We start from the raw sequence: 14053 nt of genomic DNA, 5'->3' as shown, positions 1-14053 counted from the left end.
TTTTTGAAAAAAAAGAAAAATTTTGAAAAAAAGAAAAATCTTGAAAAAAAGAAAAATCTTTTTCTTTTTTTGAAAAAAAGAAAAATCTTTTTTTCTTCTCTGGTTGCCTTGAAGGCTACCAGATTGCTTGCATTTCGTATCGCAATTGGTATTACATCCTATACGCAGGGAGAAAAACTTCTTATCACAGAAGAAGCTCTAGTCGTTTTTTTCTAAATTCGAAAATACTTAGTACTTTTATAATAAGATTTTAAATATTCAATTATTAAAAGTATCACTTCAAAAATTAGTAGAAATAAATCTTTCAGATAAATAAGAATCAAAACATAGCAAAACAGATTTTGAAAATAAGGTGAGTATTAACAGCGTAACGAAGGCTGGATTGCCGAATTACAAATTCAAAGAACAAGGTTGTTGTTAAACTGACAACCAGGCAAAGCGAATAATCAAATTTTCTTTACGAATACCGTTATGGGATTGACTATGAACTCATCATCCCGATTGTCAGAGAAACATTGTTATTATGATCTAGATTATTCATGACCTAGAGTGGCCAAATTACAATGCACATTATAATTTTACAATTATGTTCGTTGGTGGAAAAGACTTTAGCTGTGAGGAAGCATAGCTAAGCAGTATTCAGCTAAGAAACGAATTACATTGAAAATACTGTTTGGCCGAAATACCCTAACTTCTTTAAAATGTTGGCTCTCTAAGTCTCCAGCATTTTCAATTTTCTTTTATTCTTAATCTGATCTTTTTTGTTTCGATACTTTTTGTTTCGACCTTTTTTTACATTGGAAGCAATTTTCACAACCCAGACAAGTTGTGAAAAGAACCTCAAAATTGGCGAGGCAACTTCCTCTTTTAAGTACTAAGGACAGTGAAAGTTAGTTCTGATTGTTTGTAACAAACACACATATCTCGAAAAACAAAGAAAATCAGGAAGTCGGATGTTGATGAAAAGTACCTCTATATGCAGCTTTTTGGTAAGTGCTGCCAAATTTAAATCGTAGTTTAGCTAATTCATTTTCAGTGATTAAGTATGGTTCTGAAATATGAGCGCTTTAAAACACAGAGGAAAATTTGCTAGAAGTTTTCCAGAGAAATTGCCACCGATTGTTTTGAGTACCCGACTGACTGACCCTAGCTAAAATAGTAAACTTTAACTTTCTTCGGCTATAATGAAAAAAAGGTAGAGATGTCTAGAACACGTTCTGCGGAAAAAGGATTACAGATTGACCAAGATCGCTCTTGTCGGGCAACCGGCCTGGGCCAAATGGGTAGCAGTTGACCCTCAAATGGAGTGGGAGAATGTCGCAAGGAAAATGTAAGGGAAACGGGGGGTTGTTGGGAGGGTGTAAAGATGGAGACTTTGAATAGATTGGGATGGAGTAGGAGGAGCGTGCGCAGCTGTTTTGGATTCAGGCGGCTTAGGACTGCAATGAGTTATTAACAGTAGTGATTCATCCTCACGGTTCAGCATTTCAACAATAATGAAAATGTGATACTGCCCTAAAAACTTTGTAATTTCGAAAGAACCAAAAGAAATTATGGCTTTCAAGTATGGATAAGCCTAAGATGGCGGAGGGGCAAAAAAATAATTTCTATGCCCTTTGTCCCCAGAAAACAGTCAAAGTGTTTGGAGCAAATTTTTCAGTTTTTTATTGCCCTATAAATTTATTTTAGTAAAATAACACGTTTTTTAATTGCTACAGTCAAAATGGCGTATTTGAAGATTTCTAAAGAACCTTGGGATTCTTATTTCTGATGCTTAAGTGCCCTTGCCTTTGCAAGTGTATGTAAATAATATAAAATCACAGTGAAGAATTGAAACAAAAAGTGAACGAGTAATGGTAAGATGACGATAATTTGTTTTCTATGTTGCTACAAAAAATACTGCAAAAAAGACTGCAAATATTTGGGTACTGCTGTTTATTATCCTTTCCTAATATTCAAAACTAGTTATTGATATTTTTGTTTGGCCTTTGGGCTGCCAGGGTTTCGAACACTTTTATTGTTTCTGCCAAAAAACTCTCGCAAGTAATACTTCATGGAACATTTTAAAAATAGTTATTAAGACTCTAAACTCAACTTCAGTAATAACATATAATCAGATGAAACTGGAGAGCTATAGAAATTTTATAACTACAGAAGATAACTTTAAGAGTTTTAGGTAACTATAAAAGCTGAATGAAATCTAAAAAGACAGATGCCCTGGTATGCAGATCCTTCTCCAATCGAAAAAACGATATTCCTGGCGTGATTCCAAATCGGAAATTTGCATAATGGCCATCTTTCTACAAAAAGGTATGTGGTGGAAGATAGAGAATGGTAAATGTCGTTAATGTCGTGCTGAAATGTTGCTGGAAGGAGGGACGGGGGGGGAGGGGCTGAGGGCAGAACCACGGGCCAACTTTACTTCCCAATCGTACAGAATAACAGCCTTGTGCGATTTTGCTTCCATGAAAATAAATATGCCTAGTCTTCGACTAAATAGTCAGTAGCAGAAAGGTCGGGGAGTGGGTGCGGAAGATGGTAGAGGCCCACTTCATTCCTCAAGCGATACATATTAATTATCGTCGCTCGAAGAGCCTCAAACAAGGCACAATCCTGCTAAAAAGCGGGCAGGAGGATTAATTGGGTCCTCTAGTCAAACAATGTAGCCAACCTTACCTTGTTCTTGATCTAACAAGGCGCACCAGGCATATTTTCCTTCTAATGTGTCGGTTTGGGAGGGATAGGGGCTGGGAGGGGGAGGGGAAATGGCCCACTATGTCTTTAATCACATGGATTGAAAATCGTCAAGTTGTATGGGTCTGTGGTGAATGAAGTCTTGTACGAAAAAAAATTGATGTCATGTGTTCAGCTCGATTCATCGTGGATTATTCATCCGTCTTAAATGAAGGTACTGTCTTAGCTTTCAAGTTCATTCTCTTGTCACGGGCCAATTTTCCAGTATCACTACTAAAAATGGGGCAGACAGCAAGATCCAATTCCTTTAGCAGTGAAGCAGTAGATGTGAAGAGCTAGCTAAAGCTAGTTTTTAAAGAAACTCCCAAGATACCTGAAGAATTGTTTAGCTTGTCATTGAGAGACCCGGTGCATGTGATGGGGGAAGCTTAGTCACTGAGTAAATTTTCTAGACGGCTTACAAATATATCAGCGAAACACGAGATCACGCATAAGGGCACAAGCGGTGCAATAAATTTCGATCTTGGACATATTCAGTAAAAAAATAAATTAAAAAAAAGATTGGTAAGCACTAGACTATAAGACAATCTTTTTGACAGCTGTTAGCCTTTTAGGTTACTAAAGGTGCACAGAACACTGTCGAGGGTAAAAACGTACTTAGATCACTTTTGGTTGACCAAAAAGAAAAAAAAGGCCTTCGCCATTTTGTTCAATTTCGTCTTTAATAATTCTATTAGTTCACTTCGTTATATGGTTTAATTTTTAGTTTATTTCATGGGACTCCACTTCCTGATTTACCTATTTTCGAAAAATAGTCACATAAGCCTTCAGAAATTTTTCACTTCCAACATTTAGGCTATCATCGTCTTTCAGGGTAGTCGAATTTTCAATCTTCTTATTTACGTTTAGCACTACCCCAATTACTTTCCACCTAACTTTAGTGTTCTTTTATTATTTTCAATTTCTCTCCTTGGCATTCGTTAATACAGTACCTTTGAAGCTGATTAGCTTCATTCTGAAGTTTCTTAAAGTCAGTCAATATATCCATAATTCAATTTAAATTTTCGGTTACTATGGGCTGTTTTTGCTCTGATGATTCCTGATACTGCCAAGGGTATAGTTACAGTATTTCTATAGGTAGTAAGGGTGGTGCTATCGCTGTATGTGCTATTTAAGTGGTAGTTAAGAAAAGTGACTATTTAACAAACGCACTACTTGGTGAATTTAAATACATTATAAACAATAAACATATATTGAACAATCATAAATATAAGGAGTGGTGCTTGGCTCTTACTTAAATTGTCAGCAATGAGCTGCAGCAGACGGCAGTAGTATAGTGTAAACAAGCTTTCTGGTGGGCGAATGCGAATGTTGTCTATACTCGGCTTTTTTTAGCCAGATCCACCAATAATGCTGCTCTGCTTATCTCCCTCCACTTCCACCAACCCCCCACGCGCAGCACAGGATGTTCGTAATTTTGGATGGATTTTGAATCTGTAAGATTTAAGTTGTTGTACTAAACTTTTAGTATACATGATTTGTTGAAATTAAAGTCTATGATTTTTTATTAGATTCATTTGTTTGTCGGACCCTGATTTATATTAATGAATAGCATTGATATCAGAAGGCCACATAAAGCTGGAACAAAAATCATAGGCAGCGCAATAGCGCTGGCTTGGTACAGGATAAGTGAAGTATTTCCACAGATAATTTAGTATTATATTGTGACATATTGCTCACATTTGAATAGTATGTGAATACGCGTATTAAGAATACGTATTAGGAATACGTATTAAGTAGAATACGTATTAAGAATACGTACGAGCGTATTCCTAATTTGAATGCATTTAAAAAATAAAGTTAGAATCATTAACTTATCCGTTGGGCATTGTTTGACAAAGTATATCCAGAAAATCTTAACTTCTTGGCATTGCTGCGGCAGAGACCATAAATCAATTAAAAATTATCAGGGATGCCAATTCGAAGGGAAGATTGACTTCTAGAGTTAAAAAAATCACCTTTCCCTTTGTATCTTTGTTTAAAAAAAACGAATTCTATAAAAATTAACCAAATATGTTCTTGTGTAAATCAGGGTAGGGGGGTATACATTTCCAGAAGGGGGTTGCACTGAAATTTTATTTCTATATTTCCTTTTACAAGCAAAACTTGTCCCCCTAGTGCTGCGTGATAAAAAAGATAACAATCGAAAATGGGTTGAAAATGAAAATGGATTGGTACCGCTTATGCGTGCACGCAAAATTTCTAAACTGTGACAAAAACATGCATATATTGTTTAAATTCCCTTTATTCTTTTCTCAGCAGACATTTCGTAGAGAATGCTGACACAGAGATAAATGTCCCACAAGTAGTGTTGGCGGTGTGTGAAATGTGACTGATTTCAGTCATAATACTTAGCATATCCATGTCAATTCTTTTTTTTAGAGCTGGTTAAAAGAAACAAGTAGAAAAGCGAAAATAGCGATAATTCAGCATGGTATTATACATAGAGGCAGTTCTACTTTTCTAGGTTAGTATGTGGATCTGATGCGTAAAAGAATAGAATGTTATCAGGCTTATTAGGCATTCCAATTACAAATGAGAGAATCAAAGCTCCAATTAATTACTGAAAATAGAAATTAAAACAATTAAATGATTCCAGGAGCGGATCCCCCTATACCATATTCCATGACCAAACTACAACCAATTTGACCTATCTAGATATAGTACGAATATCATTATAAAAGTACTAAGTCTTATTTCCTTTTACAATATTTTTTTTTTCATTCGGGAAATGAAACCTTCTTATTCTTCAATGATTACATATTTGTTCTATTTGCAGATATGGAGGGTGTATTCATTTCCACTTTTGAAAGTTTTAAAATAAGATATTCTAATCTTGAAGTGATATATTTTAAGAAGGTAAAGCACCTTAAATATTAGGGGGAGGGGAAATTTGACCTGAGAAAACATGCCAAAAGGTTCAATTGGGTTTAATTAAAAAAGGAAATAACTAAACTTAAAGTACATTGCTCTGTGACTAAACTCACATTGATAACAAAACTCACGTTGAAAAACAACGTGAAAAGAAAGCAAAACTTCCCAAAACAGGAAGTATAGAACATTTTAAATTTTGCTAGTAACTAGGATCACATCTTTACTTGATGATAATTACTTTACTATAATTAGAAAATATTATTGTTGAGCATATTTTGAAGTGTTATGGACCTTTAACACTTAAAACGAGCGACAGTTTTAAAGCTGCTTAATAAATTATTTTTTTCCAAAGTATTGGGGGGGGCAACTGTCCCCCTTGCCCAGACCCCCTACTCAACAACGCTACTGGATACTGTTACAAACATGATCGGAAGAACACGCCAAAAAAAGCACAGCTCTAACCAATAAAGAGCGCACGACAGCCGTAATGTTTCTTGAAGCTAATGTCTTCACAAATTTAACACAAATTTCCAGCTCATTCGTTCGTTTCAGGTTTCATAATTTTCATTCCTAGCCATTTTCGATCATTTTAGTTTGACCAAACAGTTCGTGGTAACGAACTGTAAGTAAGGAGCGAACCGGCTCAATGCTAACCGAAACTCTAAAAAACAGAATTTTGATACCAATATCAATAGAATCCGTCTTATTTTGCTTATTTAATATATATATGTTTCATTAAGTTTAATCTTACCCATTAAAGGCTACAGGCCTGAGAAAATTTGACTAATTTCCTAAAACAGGGAAAACATTCCCTAAAAGAAATGAAATCTTAACGGAAATGATACCATCAGATTCAACGCATTATGAAACCAAACTGTAGAGGCTTTAAGCTTACATATGCAAAAATATGGAATATTTTTTTTTAACAGAAGGAAGGTCACGATTGTATATTTATTGTTTTCCCCCAGGGGTGAAAAAGGGTCCTGAAATTTCGTGAGAGAAAAAGAATCCCCACCCCCTTTTTCCAAAAACCGTCCTATCAAAATGTTGAGATAGCCATTTTATTCATCATAATTGAATGGCCCAACAACCATGCCTTTGGATGTAACAGGAAATCCCCCCCCCCCCACAGCCCCAGGGGATAGATCTTTAAGTAATTTATTTTCCCCATTGTTTATGCATTGTTATTAGGAAGTATGTATACATTTTTGTATGGGGGGGGGTGAAATTTTCCGCTGGGATTTTTCCACGGGGAAGTTTTCCATGGGGAGGGATGTTTCTAGGGGGTGAATTTGTCAGGGGAAATTATACACTGGGGGAATTTGCCAGAATTCCCAAACAAAATTCTTTTTATATGTTTTGATTTCTCTTTTCCGTCTCAATTTTACGCGTGGAGTTGTTAAGGGTATTTTTCAAGGGTAAATTTTCACCGGGATTGAAATGTCTAGAGAATATTTCCGTGGGGAATGGGATTTCTCCGTAGAGGTGGGCCCAGATTTCCTGGCATTATTTAAAAAAAATCAGAAATTAAAGAAAAAACAAGTTACTTCAACAGAAAGTAAGGAGCAACATTAAAACTTAAAGCAAACAGACAGTATCAAAGGCAGTACAATAGCGCTGCCTAAATAAAGAACGATGCCTGCAAAATGTATTATTTATTTATTTGTTGGTTTGTTTTAGACCTGGGCACTTCGTATCGAAGGAGTTGTCACAGAAGCTTCAAAAAGAGCTCATTCGATTGGAAATTGAAAGGGCTAGTGTCGTTTCTAATACTCAAAGCGAGACTTTTCAACGTAGTTGAAAAGTCCAGAAATTATGTATTTGAGGGTGGCACCTCCCCCAACCCTCAGGGCAAGCCTTTTAAGTTATGTTCTGGAGGCATTTAAGGTTTTTATAGAAAGAATTGTCATTGAAAATTCAAAAAGGGCTCATTCGATTGGAAATTGAAAGGGCTAGTGCCGTTTCTAATACTCAAAGCGAGACTTTTCAACGTAGTTGAAAAGTCCAGAAATTATGTATTTGAGGGTGGCACCTCCCCCAACCCTCAGGGCAAGCGTTTTAATTTGTGTCCTGGGAGCTTTTAAGGTTTTTATAGAAAGAATTGTCATTGAAAATTCAAAAAGGGCTCATTCGATTGGAAACTGAGAGGTCTAGTGCACTTTTTAGTAGTGAAAGTGATCGGAGGGCAAATGCTCCCGATGGCCATCATTTCCCAAAACAACTCCGATCAAAGTTTTTATATACATATATCCATTTTGTTCAATGTAGTTGAAAGGTAATGATATTATGTCTTTGCAGACGAACCCAACTCCCTCCCCATAGCCCACAAGGCAAGGGTTGCAAGTTATGCCCTTGGGGCATATAAGGTTTTTATAGAAAGCGTTGTCGTAGAAACTCTAGAAAGGGCTTGTTCGATTGGAAATTGAGAGGATTAGTGTCTTTTTTATTAGTCGAAAGTAATTGGACCCCCCCCCCATCATTTCTCCAGAGACTTCCGATCAAAATTTTGAGAAAGCCATTTTGTTCAACGTAGTTGAAAGGTCTGAAAATTAGGTCTTTGAGGATGACACCCCCCCCCCCTTCCTCAAAGCAAGCGTTGTAAGTTATGATCGGGGGGTATATAAGTTTTTTTACAGGAAGCGCAGTCGTATAAACTTCGGAGGAAGATCATTGGATTGGTAATCAGAATCTCTAGTACCCTTTTTAAGAGTCAAAATGACGGAGGACACCTATCGCACACACACGTTGTATTGTCTCCCGAAATGCATCTAATAGAAATTTTGAGACAGCTATTTTATTTAAAATAGTCAAAATGTCATACAACAATGCTTTAAGGTTTGAAACAAACCCCCAGAGCCTGGGGGCAAGGGTTATAAGCATGACCCGCGGGCACTTAAGGTTTTTTATGGGAGGGATGGTTGTATAAACTTTAGGGGAGGTTCATTTGGTTGAAAATTAGAAGTTCTAATTCACTTTTAAGAGTCGAAAGTAACGGAGAGCAGCTAGATCCCCCTCTCCAACTACTCCTCTTCACAAAACGAATCTGATTAAAATTGGGAAATAGTGATTTTGCTCAAAATAGTCCAAAGAACATATATAGATAACTTCTGCTATCTTTCTGTTATACTGTTATACTGTTATACTTTCGTAAAGAACATATAACAATGCCTCTAGGGTTGACACAATCCCCCAGTACCCTAGGGATAGGATTGCAAGTCATACCCTGCGGGTATAAAATGTTTTTATGGAATGGGTGGTCGTATAGGCTTCAGATGGGGCTCATTTGATTTTAAATTGGAAGTTATAGAGCCCTTTTTAAGATTCAAAGTGATTTGAGAGCAACCAGCCCCCCTTCCTCCGCGCTCATTATTTCCCTTAACAATTCCAATCGAAATTTGGAGATAACAATTGTGGTCATCGTAGTTGAAGGGTCCGGAAATTATATATGTGAGGAACACAACCCCTATAGTTTTCAGGACATGAATTAAATAAATGAAACCCAAAACGAACAAAAATCACAGTAAATAACAGATTCAAACTTAAAATAAGTAGAAATCAACATGAATAGGGCTCAAAACCTATGCCTTCCCAAGGACAGACCATAGTTTGTACTTTACTGAAAAAATTACATGTTTTCACTTTTACAACTATAATAAATCAAATATTATTAAAATTTTCAATAATAAATATCAGCATATGTATATTAAACTGACAATTCATTTGTATTTGTATTTATTGTGCAAATTATGTTCTGGCCTTGGGAAGGCATAGGTTTTGGGCCCTACTCATGTTAATTTCTGCTCGTTTTGAGTTTGACTCGGTTATTTATTGTAATTTCTGTTCTTTTTGGGTTTAATTTATTTATCGATGCTGATTTGTGGTAGTTTTATGCTTGGTAGATTATTTGATTTTATTTTTGCTCACTCTTGGTTTAATGGAGTTCTTTACTTTTCTTTGAAAAACTCTAATGGAAATTTTTATGGCACTTGGTATTAACCAAGTGACATAGCAATCGCAAATTCTGTCGGTCTGTCGGTCCCGGTTTTGGTACTTTAGGCACTTCCAGGTAAGCTAGGATGATGAAATTTGGCAGGCGTATCAAGGACCGGACCAAATTAAATTAGAAATAGTTGTTTTCCCGATTTGACCATCTGGGGGGGGGGACCCGTTAATTCGGGAAAAATAGAAAAATAGAAGTATTTTTAACTTACGAACGGTTGATCAGATCTTAATGAAGTTTGATGTTTGGAAGGATATCGTGTCTCAGAGCTGTTATTTTAAATCTCGACCGGATCTGGTGATATCGGGGGGGATTGGGAGGGGGAAACCTAAAATATTGGAAAACACTTAGAGTGGAGGGATCGGAATGAAACTTAGTGGGAAAAATAAGCACAAGTCCTAGATACAAGACTGTCATAACCAGAACGGATTCGCTCTCTTTGGGGTAGTTAGAAGGAGGGGGCTAATTCTGAAAAATTAGAAAAAAATCCGGTATTTTTAACTTACGAATGGGTGATCGGATCTCAATGAAATTTGATATTTAGAAAGATATCGTGTCTCAAAGCTCTTGTTTTCAATCCTCACCAGATCTGGTGACATTGGGGGGAATTTGGGGGGGGGAACCTAAAATCATGGAGAACGCTTAGATCGGAGGAATCGGGATGAAACTTGGTGGGAAAAATAAGCAGAAGTCTTAGATACGTGATTTACATAATTGGAACGGATCCACTCTATTAGGGGGGGGGGGTTTAATTTTGAAAAATTAAAAAAATGATGTATTTTTAACTTACGAAGGAGTGATAGGATCTTCATGAAACCTCATATTAAGAAGGACCTCGTAACTCAGATCTCTTATTTTACATCTCAACTGGGTCCAGCGTAACTGGGGGGGGGGCAGTTGGGGGGACCGGAAATCTTAGAAAATACTTAAAGCGGTGAGATCAGGATGAAACTGGATGGGGAGAATAAAAACCTATCTAAGATACGTGACTGATATAACCGTAACGGATGTGCTCTCTTTGGTGGAGTGGGGGGGGGGGTAATTTTGAAAATTGAGGTATTTGTAACTTACGAAAGGGTGACCAGATCTTAATGAAATTTGATATTTAGAAGGATATTGTGCTTTAAAGCTATAATTTTAAATTCCGACCAGATCCCGTGACATTGGGGGGAGTTGGAGGAGGAATTTGGAATTCTTGGAAAACGGGAAAACTGGGGTATTTTTACCTTACGAATAGGTGATCGGATCTTAATGAAATTTGATATTTAGAAGGAATTCATGTCTCAGAGCTCTTATTTCAAATTCCGGCCAGATCTTTGACATTGGGGGGAGTTGGAGGGGGAAATCTTAGAAAACACTTGGATTGGAGGAATCGGGATGAATCTTGGTGGATAGAATAAGCAAATGTCCTTGATACGTGATTATGGAACCGTACTGGATCCGCTCTCTTTGGGGGAGTCGGGGACAGGGGTTCAGCGATCTGGCGAATCAGGTGCTTCTGGACGTGCTAGGACATGAAAACCGATAGGCGTGTGCACAAATTGGACCTGCACAAATTGACTTGATAAAGTCGTTTTCCCAGATTCGACCATCTGGGGGGCTAAAGGGAGAGGAAAAATTAGAAAAAATTAGGCATTTATAACTTACGAGTAGGTGATTGGATCTTAATGCATTTTGATATTTAGAAGTACGTCGTGACTCAGAGCTCTTATTTTAAATCCTGACCGGCATTAAGCCTCTTTTTTTCCTTTTAAATCGATCTATTGGCTCATAGAATTTTGTTAGAGCTCATACCATATGATGTCTTGGCTCTTAGCTCTTCTTGCCTCGTCACAAGTGCCATATGAGCTCTTAGCTCTTGTTTTTTAATTAATCACGTATATGAAGGGGATCGCCCCTCCTCAACACCTCGCTCTTTTCGATAAAGTTTGAATGTTTTCCCAATTCCTTAAGAACGAATCCTGAAACAAAAAGATCGTTTAATTAGAACAATAAGAAGCTCTTTTAAAAGTGCTAAAAACTTTAGCGTAAAGAGCAGGGTGTTGAGTAGGGAGCAATCCCCTTCATATACGTAATAATTTATGCTCGTTCTAAATTTGATGTTGCTCCATACTTTCAGTTGAAAAAACTTGTTTCTCTTTTATTTGATAAATTACATAGATCAGGTTATTATCACTTACTTAGAAGTCGTTCTCAACTTTTCATGGAAACATTATGTTTTGATTCATTTGTTTGAATTTGTTTTATTTAATGCTTGAGCTAACGATATTATTGGAAGTGAAACATTGAACTTAAAGCCCACGTATTTTTAAGGAAATCATGTCCTTCAAAATTTCTGGAGGTTGAATGTCCTTGCCTTTATATATGAATGTAAACAATGTATATGTACTTATTCATACACCTAATAGAAAAACAAACAAAGGGGAGATGGTAGTAATGCGACTTTTTATGTCTCTGCAAATAAAAGATGCAAGAAATTCAGTACAAACATGTCGACACTGTTTCTCATTCTTTGCTAACACTCAAGTACTTATAGACAAAATGAGCAAAGTTAGGGGTTTTGGTTGATGGGGGAACACATTTTATTTAACGGGAGAGGGTTTTCTTCTTCTTAAAATTCGATACCTTAAAATAATTTTTCGAGCCTCAGCGTCGGCTAACTGTCTAGAAGACAAAGGGCCTAGTTTGACTGTGAAATTCGACTAAAAAGACATGGTGAAATTTTAAGACCCCTATTTTGGCAAGGTTTTCAATCAAAGTGGGTTGCCCCACAGGGAGCTCCGAAAGCTGGCAAATTGTTCAAATGATATTTCCTTTGAGGTGTTTTTTAGCTTTTTCCTCACAGGTATGCTAGAAGACTCATGCTGCCCTTTCCTCCGGTAAAAAAAAAATTCTGCTCCGTTTAAGCGGAAAAACAAAATTAGCACTTTCTAAGAATGTAAGTTTATTCTCTGAAATTCTTAGAATTAAATTCTTTGGAATGTAAGTTTATTCTTATGATTATTCGAATTTCTTATCCAATAGCTCTGTAAAATAGTGGAATTTCTTGCCATAGCTCTGTAAGCTATGGCAACACCGCTAGATCAATTCAAATAGTTTGGCCACACAGACTAAAAAAGTTATTGATGGACAAGATAGGGCCATCCTTCAAGGTATTAAATATATAAAAAACAAGTTTTTTTCAACTGAAAGTAAGGAGCAACATTAAAACTTAAAACAAACAGAAATTATTGCGTATATTAGGGGTGTCGTCCCCTGCTCAACACCTCCCTGTTCAAGCTAAAGTTTTTTTAAGCTTTTTATTGTTCTAATAAAACAAATCTTGTTCTTTAGGAACCGTTATTCAAGAATTGAGGCAAAATTCGAAGTCTGGCAAAATCCGATCCGAAGAGCGAGGTGCTGAGGAGTTGGCAACACCCCTCATATACGTGATAGTTTCTGTTCGATTTAAGTTTTAATGTTGCCCCTTGCTTTCAGTTGAAAAAAACTTGTTTGTTATATTTAATTTCTGATCGTTCTTTAAATAATGAGACCTGGCTCCACCTTCATGGGAAAATACCCCCTCCCTGTGGAAATATCTTTTAGACAATGCAAGTCCGGTGAAAATTTACCCCAGACAATTACCCTTAACGTATCTACACGTAAAATTGAGTCGGCAAAGAGATAGTGAGACACATAGAATTAATTTCGTATAAGAATTCTGGCAAACTCCCCGAGAGACAAATTTCTCCTGAAAATTTCACCCCCTAGAAACTCTCCTCTCTACGGAAAATTTTTCCCGCTAAAAATTCTCCCATTAGAAAATTCGTCTTCTTCCCACCAATAACGAAATAGTGCGTGACCTTGGTGTTTACTTTGATACCCAATTGAAATTTGATAAGCATGTTTCGGAAATTGTAAAGAATGCGAATTATCGTTTATCGTCTATAAGGAGAAGCTTTAGTAGGTTTAACCTTCGTAATTTCTTACTACTATACAAGTCAATGGTCCGCCCTCTTCTTGAGTATAATACTTCTATTTGGTTTCCATTAAGTTTAACGGATGAGCATAGGATAGAAAAGGTTCAGAGAAGGGCCACTAGATTGGTCCCAGATTGGTACCTTCAGCGCCTTTCTTATCCGCAGAGACTTTCTAGGCTTCAACTCCTGTTGTTGAAGTTTTGTAGACGTTGCAATGACCTTGTAAATGTGTTTTGTATAATTAAAGGAGTGGATGATGTTGATCCAAATTTATTTTTTTAAATTTAGCCATTATCAGTCTACTCGTCAGCATGATTATAAATTATATCCCCCAAAACCACTGAAAAAAATTGGCCAATTATCTTTTGTTAGTAGAGTTGCCGGACCATGGAATGGTTTGCCTTTGGAGGTTGTCGAGGCAGAGAGTGTTCGAATTTTTAAGAGTGCATTAGTAAATACGCCTTTT

At 36.7% G+C, this 14053-nt stretch overlaps 1 protein-coding gene across 2 annotated transcripts in view; it reads left to right on the top strand.

Annotated features, from left to right (window-relative positions):
• The window catches only part of LOC136037823 (uncharacterized), a 111627-nt gene that overhangs the window by 85806 nt on the left and 11768 nt on the right, over positions 1-14053 (top strand). The window contains exon 13 of one of the 2 annotated variants that reach the window (XR_010620046.1): positions 12962-13448. The exons of the other annotated variant lie outside the window; for it this stretch is intronic. The gene's annotated coding sequence lies outside the window, so the exon portion shown is untranslated. Of the gene's footprint in view, positions 1-12961; positions 13449-14053 lie in introns of those variants that run through there. 2 annotated transcript variants of the gene reach the window in all.

This window comes from Artemia franciscana, chromosome 17 (assembly GCF_032884065.1).
Source record: "Artemia franciscana chromosome 17, ASM3288406v1, whole genome shotgun sequence".
Taxonomy (NCBI): Eukaryota; Metazoa; Arthropoda; class Branchiopoda; order Anostraca; family Artemiidae; genus Artemia; species Artemia franciscana.
The sequence above is the reverse complement of the archived record's forward strand: the minus strand, read 5'-3'. Positions and strand labels throughout refer to the sequence as shown.